Source organism: Lactuca virosa, chromosome 1 (assembly GCF_052849685.1).
Source record: "Lactuca virosa cultivar CGN04683 chromosome 1, Lactuca_virosa_CGN04683_v6, whole genome shotgun sequence".
Lineage (NCBI taxonomy): Eukaryota > Viridiplantae > Streptophyta > Magnoliopsida > Asterales > Asteraceae > Lactuca > Lactuca virosa.
Genome location: NC_136426.1, coordinates 133,286,838 through 133,306,583, shown reverse-complemented (window position 1 = coordinate 133,306,583; position 19,746 = coordinate 133,286,838).

The window sequence follows — 19,746 nt, the reverse complement described above, 5'->3', positions numbered from 1 at the left end:
CGAATCAGATACATTGTAGAGTGTCAAACAACAAGGATTATGTGTAGCCCATACCATATAATTAATATTATATTATATTATTAATATTATTGGTTCGGTTCGGTTTTGGAAAAAGTCGTAACCGAACTGTACGTATTTGGTTAATCAAAAATAGAAACAACACCACCTTTTTTAGTAAAGGTTCGATTATTTTCATTAATTTGGTTTTGGTTCAGTTTTTCGGTTAATATGCCCACCCCTAACTAATCTATTCCTAACTATCACAACCTATGTCTCAAACGAGACTTGAACCTATGACCTCTCAAATTAAAGAGTCACTAGATACCCCTAAACCAAAGGCCCTTTGGTTTTTTCAATCATGCTAGATTGCTAACGTATTAAGGATAGCTATTTAATAACGTTTTGTTTTTTCACCCATGCTAGATTACTAGTGTATTGAGGATAGCTATTTAATAACATTTTTGTTTTTTCACCCATGCTAGATTACTAGCGTATTGAGGATAGCTATTTAATAACATTTTGTTTTTTCACCAATGCTAGATTGCTAGCCTTTTTTTTTTCTCTTCAGGTTATAGACCTAATTAGCGGATTAGCTTATTAATTAACTTTATGTATTATTACTCCATTACTCGTTAGTCATTACCTTAATTTGTTGGTGACTTGAAGGTTTGTTCGGCAAGACGACAATCAATCACAAATAAATTCCAATATTAATTTCTCAATTGGTTAGACTTGACAGAGTGGGTTCGGCACCCCTCGGCGAACACGGGCCAGGTCCTCGGTGACCTCGACTGGGCAACCCTACTTGGTGAACTTCTGCGGATGAGAGAAACATTTACCATTTTTTTCCCTTTTTACAATTTAATCAATTTTTCATTTTCAAAAAAATACCATATTTACAAAAAAAAAAAAAAAAAAAAAAACTTTCCAAAAACAACCGCTTTTTTTTTTCAAAATTTAAGATTTTAAATCCTCAATCCCCAACTATAACTATCATCATCCTTATTCATTCTTCACCACATTCAAATATTCTTAATTCAATTCTCAGAACTTTTTTTATTTTCCATCTTCGTCAAAACCTCATTGCTAAAAAATGGCTCGTTTTTGGTCAACTGATGAGCAAATCATATTGGCCCGTTCATGGGTTGATGTAACAGAAGACGCAGTCAACATTAACGTCACTGCGAGTATTTTCTGGAGCAGAGTCTTTGAAAGATTCAACCGTGAAACCACTGCACCTCGAACTAAAGATCAACTTTTCTCGAAATGGAGATGCACAAGTTTTGTTTCAACTTAATTTAACAATGTGTTTCATATGGTGATGAGTGAAGCCAAGCAAGATGAAAACGGAAGTACTTGGTTGTGAATGCTCTTGAGGCTTTCCGTGAAGAAACCAACAAACCTTATTTTGAGTTTTGAAAAATTGTGGGGCAATGCCCCAAATGACGTCAAATTTAAGCTCGTTGTCTTCTAATTTCTAGTAAGCTGTGTGTTTAAACTTCTAGTGTTGTTGTGTGTTAGTTTATTTTCAAGTGTGTGATTTTCTTTCAAGTTAATAAAATTTAAGTTTTTATCAAATTAATTTGTTTATAATGATTTCTTTATATAAATTAAATATTAAAAAAAAGTAACATGACAAATGTGGCAACCCACGCCATGTAAATGATAAATTTTTGTTGTAATCTGGTAAATATGATGTGGCGCTTATGTGGACCGTGACAAGTATGGTACAACGCCCTCCAGACTTATACATAAATTTCTCTTTCATGTTTATATATACACCAATCACATAATTCGCCAATTTCTCGATAGTCACTTGTGTTGGTGTTTGTGTATATGTCAAATACATACAAAACACTTTCTCAAATTCTATGAATACATACAGTAGATTCACCATACTTAGTAAGTTTTATGTTTATGTTTCTTGATTTCATCTCTATTTGAATTATGTAACAAATAAAATTATTTTATACTGTTTTGATGACATTTGTTTTAACAATTTGTTGATCAATTACAAGTTTCCAACACAACTATAAATTAAAGCTTCTAGCCTTCTACAATTTTGGTTATTTTTCTAATGTTTCGGTTTTAATTCAATGAGTATTGAATTGTTATATGATTTATTTATTTTTAGAAATTATGCATTCTAAGTATATCTAGCAGTCAAAAGCGTAAAAAGAGAAAAAGATATGAAGATTTAAAAAGTTCAAAGTGGGTCTTTAGATAAGTTTTTCCAAAAAAATAATAATAACCATAAGGTTTTTTTTTCAAAATCAAAATTATGATGAATTTTGGTTATACGCAAAAAAGATTATATTTAATTGCCTATTTTTTGAATTTTCAAACATGCCCCTAAAATCAACTGACTAGCATGATAATAACAAACAACTGCCTAAACAATAATTAAATACATGTTTTTTTGAGACATGTGCTTAAATATGATATATACTCAACTTAAATTCTTGAAAATGAATACTACTACCTCGAACCTCGATAGCTCCTGACTCGGTTTCCCTCAAGACTTATCCTTTCTTATTGAATATGAGATCATTACATAAGAATACACACTTCTACACCTTAGATGTGATAAACATAAAGCTTTGCAATATCCGACACCCCGAAGGAACATTCTACCTCTTATTCCCGTAGGAACCATACTCTTATTCCCAAAGGAATCTTACTCTTGTCCCCATATGAACCTTACTCTTATTCCCGAAGGAATCATACTCTTGTTCCTGTAGGAACCCTACTTTTGTCCCCAACTGAACTATCTATCTCTTATTCCCGATGGAATACTAATCTTGTTCCCGCAGGAACCATACTCTTGGTACCGAAGGAACCATACTCTTGTCCCCAAAGGAACCATACTCTCATTCCCGAAGGAATCTCTATATATTGTCCTAAAGGGACCATACTATTTAGTCTCCGAAGGAACATCTATCTTTTGTCCCCGAACGAACCTCTATCTCTTTATCTATAATTTTGTCTCATTAAGAGATCTTCCAATCTTTCTTTACTACTACTTAACTAATTAAGTAATAATTATTTATCTATGTCTAGTATCATATAACATTCTACACAATACTAATGATAGCTAGATATACTTACATACTCTTAGATTACATTGCATATAATCATCTTCTAACTCGTTCTTCTATCTCGTGGGTATTAACAAATACCCTTCTCATTTAAACCCACATATTCTTTGTATACATACATGTTCTGCTACTTGTATCTTAGTATTATGTATATGCTCTGTTACATACTCTTACACATATATTCTTCATCTATCCTCATCTCATTACTTGGGGTCATTCACTTAGTTCCCCAAGCTCCAATATATATATATATATATATATATATATATATATATATATATATATATATATATATATATATAAAGAGTGAGAGTGAGAGTAATAACTCACCTTATCAGTTAGTCTGTTAGTGAAGACTAATTTTCCCATCTTCCTCTACTCTGCCGTTGATGCATCTTGATCCACTTCCTTTTCTCTTAAGCCTATTCATACACATACACAAGCATCTTAATACTTGTCTTAGCCTATTAAGATCTTAATGCCTCTTAAGGTAAAAATGACCGCTTAATGGATCAATATTCTATCTTTTCATTCTCTATCTCTTGATCTCAACCAATTATGAATTAAGCATCCTATAATACCTAATTCATCACAATCTACTATAGTGCAGAAATTCATAAACACATTAGTTAGGGTTTCAAAACCCTAACTTCACATATAAAGATTTCACCATGGAAATCACTTTCTAAGCTTCATTAAAGCATCTAAACACTATCATTAACATCATAATCAAGCTATATGTTGATCAATTCAACCAATGTACTCTAATCAAACATTTCACCAAAATGGAGAAATCTTACCTTGATGTGGAGAGGATAAAAATCTTATGTAACTTCTCAAAATCACAACCATTTTAAACTTTTCAAAACATCCCATTTACTAATAAAAGTGTTTATAAAACCATTGTTTCCAAAACATTATTTAAAATCAGAGTCTCCCAAGATTAGCAACATAAAATCCAAGGATGTGTACAGTCACACCTTCGCCTTGCCACGGTCCTCAGAAGGAGTTGAAACAAAACTAAGCCTATAATCCAACGCTTAGTAATTTCCCCCAAAGTATCACCATACAATACACATATCACATACAAACAAGCATGATGGGTCCGATCAGTCATCAGACTGCAATACCCACAAGTCCACAACCATCAGACTGGATTACCCCTGGCCCAATCAGTCATCAGAATGGACTGCTAATATACAACAGGTCCACTCAGTCATCGGGCTGGAATAACAATATACAGTGGGCCCACTTAGTCCTTGGACTGGAATACCCTCCGGCCTATTCAGTCATTAGACCAAAATACCCCGGTCTGTTGACTCACGCACATAGCAATAGAGTCTCAACCCAACACAATATGTCAAAATATTACAGATAACAAACATATTCAACAGACAGATAATCATGTAGACATAAATCACAGGTAGTCCTACAGATCTACCGATCTACACAAATCACCAGCTATCATATAATCATATAAATCTACCCCATACTCAGCATATCATCAATCAAGGTATAATAGGATAACAATCCAATTTAGCCGGCCTTGGTGCCTTCGACCCACAAGTACATTGAAGAAAACCGACCTCATAGTCTGACAAATAGCTGATCAATACTTTGCTTCCAAATACCAACTCAACCCAAATCCTAAATGTCAAAACATTATCCATTAATAATATTTTCCCCAATATACCCTTGGTCAAACCTGGTCAACGGTTAGAGGTCTAGTTAACACCTAGCCAAGTCAACCCAGCCGAGCCGACCCAGCCGATTATGCTAGGCGTACTCTTATGTACGCGAGGCGTACTCGGTGGTTGACCAACTTACGGAACGCTGACCACATACGCACAACATGCCTCTTGGTACGCCCAATGTATGTGCCAGTTCATCCCTTTCCCCATTAAGAGCTTAATACTCCAAATCTTCACGTCCAAAGTCAGATCCAAGGCTAAAATACCCTCAAGAGTCATAAAGTTTCCAACTTTATGACTTGCATGCCCATTAAGTGCTTAAAATACAAAATCTCACCATCTTAATGCATTAAGACCTTCTATGGCATGCATGGAGTAAAACTAAGCATCAAGACCACATTTTTATGACTCAAGACCCCTCATAAGGTCTAAAAGGACGAATTATTGGGTCAAGAACACGTCATGCTCAAGATTCACTATATTTGGGACCAAAAGTGCCCTAAATGAAGAAATGTCTAGATCTACAAGATGAAGTGATCAAGTTGTGGACCTTATACCTCCTCGAGGTTGCTAACAAGAAGATAATCTTAGATCCAAGATGTTTCCAAGCTCCAAGCTCTTCTCACTACCTTCTTCTTCTTCTTCAAAAACATCTCCAAAACACTCCAAAGGGCTCAAAATGCACTCTTCTCACTTAGGGTTTGCTTGGGGTCGTTTTTCACAGAGGGAGGTTGATGAAGGAATGAGAAATGAGGTTATAATTGTGTTTAAATATGGACCAAACCCTAAAAATTAGGGTTTGCACTTTCTTCATGTAGGTCCCGCATACGAGGTGTACCCCCAGCGTACTAGGGCGCGCCATATTATGCCTAGCTTACACAATGTACACTCAGCGTACTACTTCTGGACAGAATTACCATATTGTCACTATGGGCCTTTTGCAATCCTTCAAACCCAATGGCTAAAATACAATATTATTCAAACATAGGGTCGAAATTGAAATTACCTTGACATCAGGATGCTACATCTTAAAAACCCACCATCTAGCTTCTCTTGGCACCATTTAGGCAGCAAAATCACCCCCTTTGAGCTCCAAATCGATTTCCCCTTTGAACCCATCGAAATGAGCTCTAACATGTCTGAAACCTGACTTAAACTCTTGAAACTGTGTCGCAGTCATCTATTTACCGCGCCGTGGTGAAAATTTAAACTCAGTCAAATGGCAGTATACTTTCTGTCACTGGGTCGTGGTGAACACATTGTCGCGTCGTGACAAAGTTTGTTGCTATTTCTTTCTCTCATTCAGACGAACACGTCTAAGTCCATCCTTGGTTTCAACGCCGCAAACATCTAATTTCTGCACCGCGGTTCCGATTTGACAGAAGCCCCTTGGGTTGATTCCATTCCAGCTTTGGGACAAATTTGTCCCAACTTCTGACTTTTGTATCTTCTTTGTTTCTTACCTGTTTTCGATGTTTTTTATATCCACACAAAGATGGGAGCATACTCTACACATCTGTTAAGTCACTTCTCACTAACTTGATATGGGTCTTAATTTGTTAAGTCACTTCTCACTAACTTGATATGGGTCTTAATTTGTTAAGTCACAAAGTTGGCTCAAAAAGCATAAAAATACCCATTTTACCATTTTGGCCAAAATACATCTTCTCGTGCGTTCTTTCTCTTGAACTTACTCATCTAAAATCTTCTAAGGTGATGTTTGTTTTTTTAAAAAAACCTCTTCAACCACTTTCTGCTGCGCGGCGCAGCACACACACAACACTTTCCCTTTCGCAGCAGTTTGTTTTTTAGAAGACTTCAGACTACAAAACCTCTGCGCGTGTGCTCCGTGGCGCAGCACTTGACTTGCTTCTTCAAACCTCTTCAGCTTTCATTTTTTTGAAGTGTTTTTTTAGAATTTTGGTATATCTTATTTTTTTTTAAACTTAGATTTTTTTTAAACTTTTATTTACGGATTTGATACAATTTCTTATTATAGTTTTCACAAAAATTTTTTAAAAAAAAACTTTAATTTTTTTAATTTTCTTACCGTTTCTGTTAATAATATTTTCAATTTCAATTTCATCTTTTTTAACATGTGTATTTTTTTACGAACTTTGTAGACATCGTTTGCAATTCTTTCTTAATTTTTTTTATTATTTTCTTTTTTATGTATTTTAAAATTAGTTTTTTTTGTAGAATAAAGCTGTTAGCTTCTTTTATATTTTTGTAAGTTCTTTTTTAAAAAAAGTTTTATATTTTTGTTTTTTTACATGTTCTTTTTAGTATTCCTTCAATGTTTTAAGACTAGAATTATTTAAATTTCGGTGTTGAAAACTATTTTCAGTTTATAAAATTAGTTTATTTAAATTTTAATTTACTGCAGCAGTCTGCAGATGTTAAAAAACAAACATGCTTCTTATTATGGGTTACAGCCGTTTGTTCCACCTCTTCTGCTACAGAGGATTGCAGAGGTGGTCCACAGACTTCACGAATTTTCGCTTCGAAAAAACAAACATCACCTAAGTGACTTAAACTATTGTTAGCCATTCTCATGAAGTTACAACTTCATAATCTCATATTTTCTCATAATTGACCAAATTGCCCTTTTGGTCAATATTTGACTAATTTCATGTTCTTACAATCTCCCCTCGTTTAAGGTATTCCGTCCTTGGAATCTTCTTTACCCCTCTTTGTCATTTTCTCACTTGATGACCCATTTCTAAGGTTCTTTTCTTCTCTAACCTCTTAACTTGAAATAACAGTCTACTTTCTAATTATTTGCATTTTCATTGCAATAGTTAATCTTTCTTCATCTATCTACTCACAATGATTGTTAAGGGACATTTGCTACTCTATTTACTCTTATGCCACTACATTTCATACTTTTCATCATCTTTCATCTTTTGTCCCACTTTTCACAACCATGAGCATAAAGTTACATCTTTTATTCTTTTTCTCACAAGTGTACTAACACACTTGTGCTTCCATGATCCAAGTGTGAGTCATGTGCTTCCGGTAGTATATGCATCTACTACCTTTCACACCTACTCATACTCGTCCCGAGTATTGTGTCGCAGTCCCCAAGTCCTAAAATCACAAAACAATTTAACACATACGAGTGTGTCCAAATAATCATAAAAATTTCCCTAGACTCTACTAGGACTTCTTCCATGCGTATCTTCAATCATCAATTCTGCTTCAACTCGGTTGGTGATGGAAATTCCAGATGATAGGAAAACTTTAGGAATTACACCAATCGTTCTATCATCCCGCCAATCAAATGTGTACATTGAGATGTACCATACTTCTCTAGACGTACTACTATTTTATCAGACGTATTCTAAAGGCAAGATACTTCTCTTATGATATCTTCCGATAGGTATCATTCACTATCGTAATCCATCTCATTTCCTCTATTTTCTCAATTTTCTACGAGCCTTCACCATGACGTTACGTTCACAGAAGCATGCGTTTAGCGCATCGAGACGAGAATATAGATAGAGAAGATTTAGACGCATAATCCTCCTTATTACTCTGAAAAGTTACATGCCAGTTCTAATGCCGTAATTAAACGTTTAGAAACCTAAACACATAAAGTTTCCAGATCCGGTCGGCAACAGACCATAGATCCGATAACATAATGCATATCATAAATCATTTAGCACATAAAAGCATGTTAGGTATTTTCCCTAAATAAGCTAGTGCTTGTGTCTATTCAGGTGTATTACCTAAATTTTATTAGACACACTCCTCACAATCATTGCTTAGCATTCTAAGTTTAAGTCTAGAAATAAATCCATATTCCTAGTTCGCTTAAACTAATGCTCTGATACCAACTATGACATCCCCATTTTCACGGCCAGAAAAGACCGATTTTTTTTGTTTATGCTTTATAAAAATCAGAGTACTTCTTTTAATAAAAATGTTGCGGAATTTGTTCCCAGAAAAAAAACATGATAAATACGTTATCAAAGCATTTCCGAAGAAATGTATTTTTATTCATTTAAAACATTTGGGATGTCATCGTCAATACAGAAACATAAGCATAAACAGAACTTACATTCATTTACACTAGTGATCTACATCTCTTTTAAATCTCTCAGTGCAAAGTAGCTTCGTATCGACACATGTGATACAAATAAGCTGGAGTGGGTCAGGTTGGGAAACCTGGTGAGTACATAGGGTTTTCAACCCACAATAATATAATTATTATATTTAAACATCAAACAATCAACCCGATTACCCATCCCCGTTATCTTCTTTAATATTCCTTAAAGAATTATCTTAAGGGTCATCTCCTATATCATATTTACCTCTCATCTTTCTACCTCACATTTCCTTATATGCTCGTTCCTAAGGCATGAATACGTAGTTACAACGTCGCCTGAACTCGTAATTCATAGTAAGGGTTAGAGTATCATCGCATGAATATACAGTCACCACATCACCTGGACTCGTAATTCATCACCTACAGGTTATAAGTCTGCTGGTGTTTCCACGGGTTGTCTAGAATATTCCATGGTCGCCATCTATACTCTAGTAGATGACTACATCTCCAAATTGTCGGACAAGGTTATAGTATCTTTCATCCTACATCACCGATTCATCATCACCTATCCATCACCTAATTATCATCACCTTCCTATCATCACCTATCTCTCATCATTTTATTTCATCACACACCAACTATTTCATCTACCCATGTTTTATCCCAACGTATTTGTAGATATAAAATAAATATATATTTAAATCATTTAAAACATGTATAAAATCATTCATCCATCATAGATAACAAGTATTCAGATAATATGCACACATAGCACGTAATTTATATAAAATACTTCATATCTATGTGTAAGATGAAAGAGACCATGCACTCACCTGTTAAAGTGATGATTCCAAACTCAGACAGCGCTTCGTTACTCTTAAAACAATTTCCTTCGACAAAACCTAGTATCAATACCACTAGGGTTTAGTCTAACGTTAACCGCGACTAATTAATAGTCTAGCTATTATTATTATTATTATTATTATTATATAAGCGTTAAACAACACTCTTATATAACTCATAATAATATCCCAAATAATTGTTTTAAGGTCCTAATAATGTTACTATAATTAATTAGAAGTTATATTAAAAATAGCGTAGGCGTAGCTCACTTACAACGAGTTTTTATTAAAAATCGGGCTTCGCTGGAGCAGCGTTTCCTAGCCGAAAGCTTTTCTTCTCGGAGCCGTCGGGCGCTCCGGGGCTTTCTTCTCGTGCTAGGGAGGTTCCCTAGACTTGGGAGGGGTTTAGGGAGGTTAGAGAGAAGTTAGAGAGAGAAAGAAAGGTTTGAAGGTGTGAGGAAATTATGAAGAGTTCATCTCTTATTTATAGGAATTGTATAGTAAAGTAGTCTCCAAGCTTCGTCCGTAACTTTCGCATACGAGCTCCGTTTTTGCCTGTCTTTTTACCGTTGAGTTCCTATTAATGAGATCTTCAACTCTCATTTAGACCTCGTTGGCTAATTCTCATTCTATCTCGGATTTACAAAACTGTATCGAATTCGTCGCGCTCGAAAAGTAGAAACTAAGCTTCGTCCATAACTTTCGCATACGAGCTCCGTTTTTGTCTGTATTTTTACCGTTGAGTTCCTATTAATGAGATCTTCAACTCTCATTTAGACCTCGTTGGCTAATTCTCATTCTATCTCGGATTTACAAAATTGTATCGAATTCGTCGTGCTAGAAAAGTAGAGACTAAGCTTCGTCCATAACTTTCGCATACGAGCTCCGTTTTTGTCTGTCTTTTTACCGTTGAGTTCCTATTAATGAGATCTTCAACTCTCATTTAGGTCGCGTAAGCCAAAAACCGCTCGAACAAAAATTCGAGTTTCGGGTTGTACACTGCTAAGCCGAAACTTCGAAAAATCATAACTTCCTCATACGAAGTCAGATTTGGGCGTTCTTTTTATGGACGCTCTCGGTTTAACGTTTTCTACGACTTTTGTTTAGATCACTAAGGCTAAAAGTCACTCCATCGTAAATTCACTATTTACGCTTCCCGGTGCCGTGCCGGTTTTGCCGTAAAACTTCGACGGGCCATAACTTCTTCGTTATAACTCGGATTTCGGAGTTCTTTATATGTACGGAAACCTTGAGAAATATTCTACAACTTGGTTAAGATTATTTATTATAAATAATCTTTTGCCGAAAATTCGTTTTCGACACTCATTGCCTCTAAATTGACTAGCCCGGATCTACGGGCGTTACATGCACCATTTTCTCTTTTTATACACATATCATACATTGTACAAAATGTAACTGTACTTTCTCTTTTGCGTGGGCTGATTCCATTCCAGCTTTGGGGCAATTTTGTCTCAATTTCTAACATTCATATCTTCTTTGTTTGTTACCCGTTTTCATTGTTCTTTATATCCACGTGAAGGTGGGAACATAATCTACACATCTATTAAGTCACTTTTCACTTACAAAATTCTCCGCACACTTGAAAATTCTCCCGCGCCTTGTAATTTAAAGTTCAAATCTTTCAAGCCTTCAAGCAATTGACAAGCCCACTCCATGAATCACCTCCATAGCCATTAAGCTCGAAATCCCCATTGCCCTTCAAGTCCACTCGCCTCCCAAAAATCCCGTTCCGCTAGTCTCCAAAAAAAATCTGCAATAATGCTCAAGAAACTAGAAAGTACCCGAAATGGTCATAAAATAACAAAAAGTAAAATATGCATGGAAATTAATTAAAATGCGAATGAAATGTGCTAAAATAAACTATAAAAAGAAGTAAATAAAATGAAGCTATATATATATATATATATATATATATATATATATTGTATTTTATATATTTTAAAATTGAACATATATATAACCAAAAGTATAAACAATATAAAAACTACCACTTCACACAATTCCTTCAATTATCTTCAATGGATTCCCGAGGCAAAGCCAAACAAGCCGGTTCTAGCCAAAGACTTAAATCCACGCAAAGCGGTTCAAGTAAAAAAAATTCCAATTTCTTCTCCAGAATTTCAAAACCCAAACTACCAGCAATACCAACACTACCAACAAAACCAAAACTACCCCAACAATATTTATCGGTGCAACAATCTTACAACACATGTAGGCTTGCAGAGGAAAATTAGAGTTATAATCCATGTAACCAGTTTTCTCAAACGGTTCTAGAAACCTAATTTCAATATTCTCAGCCCGAGAACTTCCAGTTCCATGATGCTCAGAACGTAGAATCTGACAGTTCTAGTGACGACCCGACTCCCGAAAGAAACGAAGAAGATACCAGCAAGGAGTTGCAACTCGTTGCTAAGAAAAAACGAAACTATACACACCGCCAGAAGCGAAAGAAATGGGTGGAACGCTAAGAGTTGGCTTTGGGTAGGGCATAAGTTGATGTTTCTAAAGGTAAAGAATGTAGAAATCAACAAAGGTTCGATGCATTTTGGGAGAGGGTTCTAGAGCATTTTAATGTTCAAATGGGAGGTTCAGATCTGTCACGACACCAAGTAAACTCAAAATGGAAGACCTCCAAAAGAAATGTGTAACGCCCACATTTCTGCTAGATTAATCGTAGTATGTAATCACTTTGGTCAACTATTGTAACCTTTATATGAATGAATAAGAAAGAATTATTCATATATTTATGTGCTTATGTGTTTTATACGATATTTTATATGCATTATAAAAGTATTTAAAAATAAAATAAATAAGATTAAAGTACGCCTAGTTGTAGTATATATAATAAGCATTCCGAAGATATAAGGAACATTCGAATCCGACTTAGAATGAAGAAGTTATGCTTTTTCGAAGTTTCGCGATTAAACCGACACGACTTTGCGTATCGTAAAAAGTAAAATTTTGATAAAATACTATTTAGCTTAAGTAATATAAACAAAATTCGTGGTATGCGTTAAACCGAGAGTGTGCATATATAGAACGTCTAAATCTGACTTTGCGACAGGAAGTTATGATTTTTCTAAGATTCAGTGTAGTAATATACACCTCAGAAATCGAATTTTAAATCGGTTGATTGTTGGTAAAAAAATATATAAACTAGAATTGAAGATATCTGATGCGACATCGACCTCCGGCGGATCTTCTGGTCTTCTGCTGCGGCGGAGATCTGGACATCACAATGCAAAGTCGTTAGAGCCACCCCAGGGACTGTGCCCCGGGAGCGGACTCCGACGGTCAAGTTAGATCATCTAGAAGATCTGAGATGGTCCTCCATAGCTGGAGAGAACCATCTTGGTGCTAGTGGTGGTGTATGATGGCTGACGGCGGCTGAGCCACCGGGCCGGAGTGTAGGGCGGCGGCTGAGCCAAGGGGCCGATCCCTCTCCATGGGGGAGGTACTGTTCATTATATAGGGGACAATTAGGTCATGGGGAATTGGGTCAGGCCTTGGGTCAGCCCAATTCAGGCCCAACTAGCAAGGAGCTGGGCAAGGCCGCCCGGAGGCGTCGGGCGGGGCTGGCGGGCGCGCACCAGGAAAGGATGGCAGGGGAGCGCCAGGCGAGGGAGCGCCTGGCCAGGCCAGCAGGAGAGTCCGCAGCAGGGCTGACAAGGGAGTCCCCAGCAAGGCTGGCAAGGGAACGCTAGGCAGGGCTGGCAGGAGCGCGCCAGGCCAGGCTGGCGCTCTAGATCAGTCTAGGCCATGCTAATGGACCATATATCATCAAGTCCCCCCAGTATGATGTTATTGGTACGCGGCCAATGACATCGGACTGGACTAAGTCGTATAAACTGTGTGTTGTCAAGTCCCCCTAGTCTGATGCGATTGGGTTGCTGACAATCGGATCGGACTAGATAAAGCACCAATACATTTAAATAATAAAGAGAACGGCCGAACCTCGCCCACGAGAGTCGTGGGGTTGTGCGATGAGCCAAGCATTGCTTATGCGGCTTGAGCTGACTAGATACTCTTTCATTGAGAGGAGTGCGAGCCGATCGGTGCGATGCAATGTAACTGTTGCTGCGATCATGCGGACCGAGGCTGCAAAAGAGTGTTACGCGACACTGATGTCGATAAAATGCCGGGTCGGAGTAGCTAAGAAGCGTAGGCTTGCCCTTCAGTCCCTAAGACTGTTATTCGAGACGATTGTTGTGGTAGTCATGCATATGTGGAATATCACCGATATCTGTCTACATAGTCTGCATTAATAACCGCCTTGAAGGTATTTCTTGCGTGGGCTACACCTAGCTGGATTCCCCCCAGTCTGATGTGGGTAGCGTAGGTATCCGCATCAGACTATTTTGTCGAACCAATAAACCGTAAGGTTGCTGACCATAATATAAGTGGCAGAGATTCCGAGAGTTGGGTGATTGCTTGCGAGGGTCACGTAGTAAGACTATTGTCGATAGCCAGACAACAGAATTCTTGAGGAACAGGTAGTGAGGCTATAGGTAGGAAACATGCAGTGAGACTGTTGCCGAGAGCCAGGCAGCAGAGGTGCTAAGGGATAAGCGGTGAGGCCAGAGGTATGGGTTGCGCAACAATACCATTTACGAGGGCCAGACAACAGTGATGTTGAGGGATACGCAACAAGGCTACAGGTAGGGTTGTATAGCAAGACCATTTCCGAGAGCCAGGAAACAGAGATGATGTGGGGTACGCGGCGAGGCTACAGGTAGGGTTGCACAGCGAGACCATTTCCGAGAGCCAGGAAACAGAGATGCTGTGGGGTACGCGGCGAGGCTACAGGTAGGGTTGCACAGCGAGACCATTTTCGAGAGCCAGGAAACAGAGATGTTGTGGGGTACGCGGTGAGGCTACAGGTAGGGTTGCACAGCGAGACCATTTCCGAGAGCCAGGAAACAGAGATGTTGTGGGGTACGCGGCAAGGCTACAGGTAGGGTTACACAGCAAGACCGTTTCCGAGAGCTAGGAAACAGAGATGCCGTAAAGTAGTAGGTAGCAGGGCCGATGTCGGGATGACCTCCTTGCTGGAGAGTAACCTCACTATAGCAGGTTGTAATGTAGATAACACTTCATCAATCGTCCGAGCACAAGAGAACCATGATGACTGTGAGAGAGGAAACACCGAGATCCTGGTGTTAGACGTGGAATAAGCTTGTGATGCGCGACTTATGGTGCACGATAACGCGCGACTTATGTTGCGCGACTTAGGAGAATAGCTCGAGCTTAGCAGCCAGCGAACATGGATATGTCATGCGGGAAAGCCTCGCGTGTGATAGATCGGGTTTGGCTGCTAACGATCGTAGATGGATCACGTGATAGAGCATCGTGTGGAATGGATCGGGCTTGGCTGCCAGCGATCGTAGATAAATCGTGCGGGAGAGCATCGCGTGGAATGGATCGGGCTTGGCTACCGGCGATCGTAGATAAATCACACGGAAGAGCATCGCATGGAATGGTCGGGGCATGTTGCTATAAAGGAGTCGGGCTGAGAAGCCAGGAGACTCGAGGCGAGGGTACTTAACCTTGCATGCGGAGCTTGCCGCTATAATGGAGTCGGGCTGAGAAGCCAGGCGACTCGAGGCGAGGGTACTGAACCTCGCATGCGGAGCGTGCCGCTACAATGGAGTCAGGCTGAGAAGCCAGACGACTCGAAGCGAGGGTATTGAACCTCGCATGCAGAGCTTGCCACTATAATGGAGTCAGGCTGAGAAGCCAGGCGACTCGAGGTGAGGGTACTGAACCTCGCATGCGGAGCGTGCCGCTACAATGGAGTCGGCCTGAGAAGCCAGGCGACTCGAGGCGAGGGTACTGAACCTCGCATGCGGAGCGTGCCGCTATAATGGAGTCGGGCTGAGAAGCCAGGCGACTCGAGGCGAGGGTACTGAACCTCGCATGCGGAGCGTGCCGCTACAATGGAGTCGGGCTGAGAAGCCAGGTGACTCGAGGCGAGGGTACTGAACCTCGCATGCAGAGCATGCCGCTATAATGGAGTCGGGCTGAGAAGCCAGGCGACTCGAGGCGAGGGTGCTGAACCTCGCATGCCGAGCTTGGCGCCCTACAATTTATTTGTCTAGCTCATGTGATCAGCTTGGGTTAAAGTGGAATGGTACCTGATGCTTTGCTGCATCGCTAGTCGTACTAATAATTGATGCATCGGTGTCTTGACTGTTTGTCGAGGGCTATGCGGGGGTGCTACTTAGAGCTGGATAGTGTTGCTACCGTCGAGTTGTGCGTAGCGAGACCGCCGTCGAGAGCTGGTCATCAGGGCCGTTGAGAACTGAGCACCGAGCTGCTAGCGATAGATGAGCAGCACGACCGCTGAAAGTTGGGCAACGAGACTCCTGAGGGTTGAAATACGAGGCTACTCTTTCAATCCGGCATACCAATGTCACCTCGGGGATGCACCCTCATGTGTAGTGTCAGTTCTTCATGTACTTTAACTCTTCCCCTTGGGAATAAAAATCACTTCTACATAGTGTCCTACTAACCCTATTCCCCACCCCCCTCTTTTCTTTTTTCTTTTTTTTTAGAGGAGGCGAAGAAAGGGAAAGACAGATGTATAGCCGCTGAAAGGCGAGATACATAGCTGCTGGAGAGAGCTAGGCAACCCAAGCACTAACAAAACTGGGTAGCACGGCTGGCGAGAGCTAAGCAGCGCGACTGCTGGGAGTCAGACAAAGTAGCTGCTGATGATTGGGCTTTGCAGCTGCTGAACTAGGTCGTGTCGCTGCTGAAGGTCTAGTTGTGCGACTACTAAGAGTTGGGCGGTAAGACTAGCGGGGGTCGGTCAACATGAATGTGAGAGTTGATTAGCGAGACTTCCCGGGATTGGTCAACACGGCTGCTGATGACCGCGTAGCGCAGTTACTGATGGTTATTTCGGAATGCTTCACGAGTAGTAGTAGTAATGTACTACTCTTCTCCCTCCTTTTTTTTGAAAACACCAACCGTATTCTGAAACGTATTTGCTGAGCGAGGCTTGCGGCGTGCAAGTATAAAATTGCTGATTTTTGCCTTGCAAAATTGGATCATTTTTGCATTGGAGGTATCCTATTAAATATCAATTTATATGAAACCCAAACTGTCACAGCCCAAAATCGCTATTATTTCTTGTTAGAGCCCGCGAATAATCAGCCCAAGTTCATATTCTCCTTCTTTTTTTTTGTTTTTTGTTTTTTGTTTTTTGTTTTTTTTTTTTTGTTTTTTTTTTTGAAAACTCCGAGTGGTCCAGCCCTGGGTTGCAACGCATTTTTTAGAATCTGGCTCGTTAAGCAAAGTCACAACATTTGAGCGTTGACTGACAGACTAATTTATTTTTGCAAAAAACTGGGCAGTTCTTCCCTTTTAGTCCATCAGAATTAAGAACTAGAGCCCAAAGTGCCAAAATAAATTCGGGAGCCCATATGTGAATATGTATGTGAGAAGCCCAAACCATAGTTTTGGCAGTCCATAGCAAGTGATACCCCATGTTGGTTTTGTTTAGTCCATATAACACTTGCGTGCCCACTCTAATTTGTTAATTTGTTTTATAATCAGTTTACAGGGAAAAAGCCTTTCAGTTGCATCTCGTTTTACGTTTTCCCTATGGAGGCGCCAAAGAATGGACGCCTGTCGTCCTGCCATTGAAATTGATCGACGAATGGAGGTGCTCGATAGCCGGATTTTGGGGTTGTGGTCGGCGGAGCGAATGTTGATGAGAACTCCGATGCTTCTTCTTATTTTTTTTTGGCGGTCAAGGGTTACAGCGGTGAAGGAGCGACGATGTTGGGTTGCGTCGGTAGGAAAATCGACCGGTGATGGCGACTGTTAATGAAGCGATGGTTATTGGAGGATTTTTGACTGGCGGTGCTGAAAACCCGTTAAGGTAATGGTTGATTGTGATCGTCGGTGGTGTTCAAGCTCAAGCCGGCTGCGGCGATTGAGAACTCGGGGGAGGCAATCGAACTCCGCCAATCACCACCTGTGACGGTAGCTGCTGGACCGTTTTGTAAGGGTTAGAGATGGTCAGTGGTCAGGGCTCTATGGGCGTCAGGCTGCGACGGTTGAAGTTGTTTTGATCGAAGATGGTTCCGAAGGCGATGATGGTGAGAGCCCTGGTGATTCCTCGCTGGAATTCGGCGATGTAGAAGGGATCGGAGCGGCGATTTGGTTGCCGATGCAGGAGCAGTCGGCGACGACTATAAGGGTGGTCGACTGGCGATCTTTGGTTCCAGGGTACCTCCAAGTTTAAAGGGAGAGATGGGCCAAGGTGGCGACTCAAAGATTTTGTCACTGGCTAGTCGGTGACCCGTGGCTTATGGTGGCGTCTAGCCAGGTCGCCGGTGATGAAAGTGACCAGCGACTGGAGATGGTCCGACGATATTTTCCGGTAGATGATACCGGCAACGGGATTTGGGAAAGTCTTTGACTGCCCGATAAGATGCCTTGACCGGGTGGGTCCCGGTTCTTTTTGTCTTCTCTGTTCATTGAGCATTGGACCATGTAGGCCCTACACGGGTTTTTAACTTTTGGCTTATGGTGTACAGCTGGTACACCCCTTTTTTTTCCAAGAAACACAAGGCACACTTTCTGTGTATGTTTTTTTTATATTACTTTGTCAGCTTTGAAATAGCGTAGGTCCCACACACTGTTGTATGCATCGTCTTTTTTCTTTTGTATCACTTTTCTTACAAAACTTCTTACAGAACTTCTTCCATTTCCCCCCCTTTTTTTGTTTCATAACCATTAATTAAAATGGTAAAACTATGGGGTAAAGGTAATTTTACCAATGTTTTAAAATGCATAAGGATCCCAGCACAACATAAGTAAATTTATACAAAAACTCATGACTAAAATGAAATTTTTTCATGATATGTGTGCTGGAAGATTGTAAAATTTATAAAAGCTCAGTTTCTCCTCAACTTTCTTAATAAGTCATAAAAAAAATGACAAAACTGACTTGGGATAAAAATGATTTTACTGAAAGTTTGAGAAGGTAAAAAATTATAGAAACTTATTTCTTCTTTCAAGCTTCTAAATAACTTGAAAATCATACACCAAATGGGATTTTCAGAAAACCCATGAGAAGCTCATCTCTTCTTCTTCTTTTTTCTTCAAACTCATAAGGAGAAAACACCAAATGAATAACAAAATATTCTTTTCTTTTCAAACTTTGCTGAAAAACCTTAAGATATAAACAAAAACGGGATTTGATGAGGATTTTTCCTCATAAACTTTCTTTTCTTTTCAGCTTGCTCAACAAACAGATCTGAGAAATTTTCGTTTCCTTTTCTAAGCATCTAAAGAAAATAGACAGCCTTAAAGAAAACCATAAATTGAATGTGATTTCTCCACAACATAAACTGGTAATAAAGTAAATATTTACCAAAAAGTTCTTCAACTCTCAAGTTGGTTCCATAAACACCAAAATATGAACAAAAATGGAGGAAAGCTTGTAAAAACCTCCTTTATCCACGAAAATTTAGGTAAAAACGGGTTTGAGCTGGTGTTTCCAAACTTGAGAGGTGATTAAGTGAACAAAAACGTGTAGATCTGGAGATCTAAGCTAAAAACGAGAGCAGATCCAAAGTGTCTATGCAAACTTCGTGAATGCTCATATGAGCTAAAAACTGAACAGATCTTGAGATCTAAACATAAAAACGAAAGCAAATCTAAAGATCTTAACTGAGAATGAAGTAGTTCTCGAGATCTAAATGATGGTTAAACAGATATGAAAAGATCTTTTCAAGAACCAAATTGATCTGAACAGATCTTGGCAAAAGCCAAACGGATCTGAACAAAATGAGGGATAAGAATGGACAGATCTGAGAAAACCTGATGTGGAACTCAACAGATCTGAACAGATCTAGGAAGAACAAGGTGATGGCTGCTTGTTCAAGTCTGGGATGGCGCCAAATGATGCGACATCGACCTCCGGCGGATCTTCTGGTCTTCTGCTGCGGCGGAGATCTGGACATCACAGTGCAAAGTCATTAGAGCCACCCCAGGGACTGTGCCCCGGGAGCAGACTCCGACGGTCA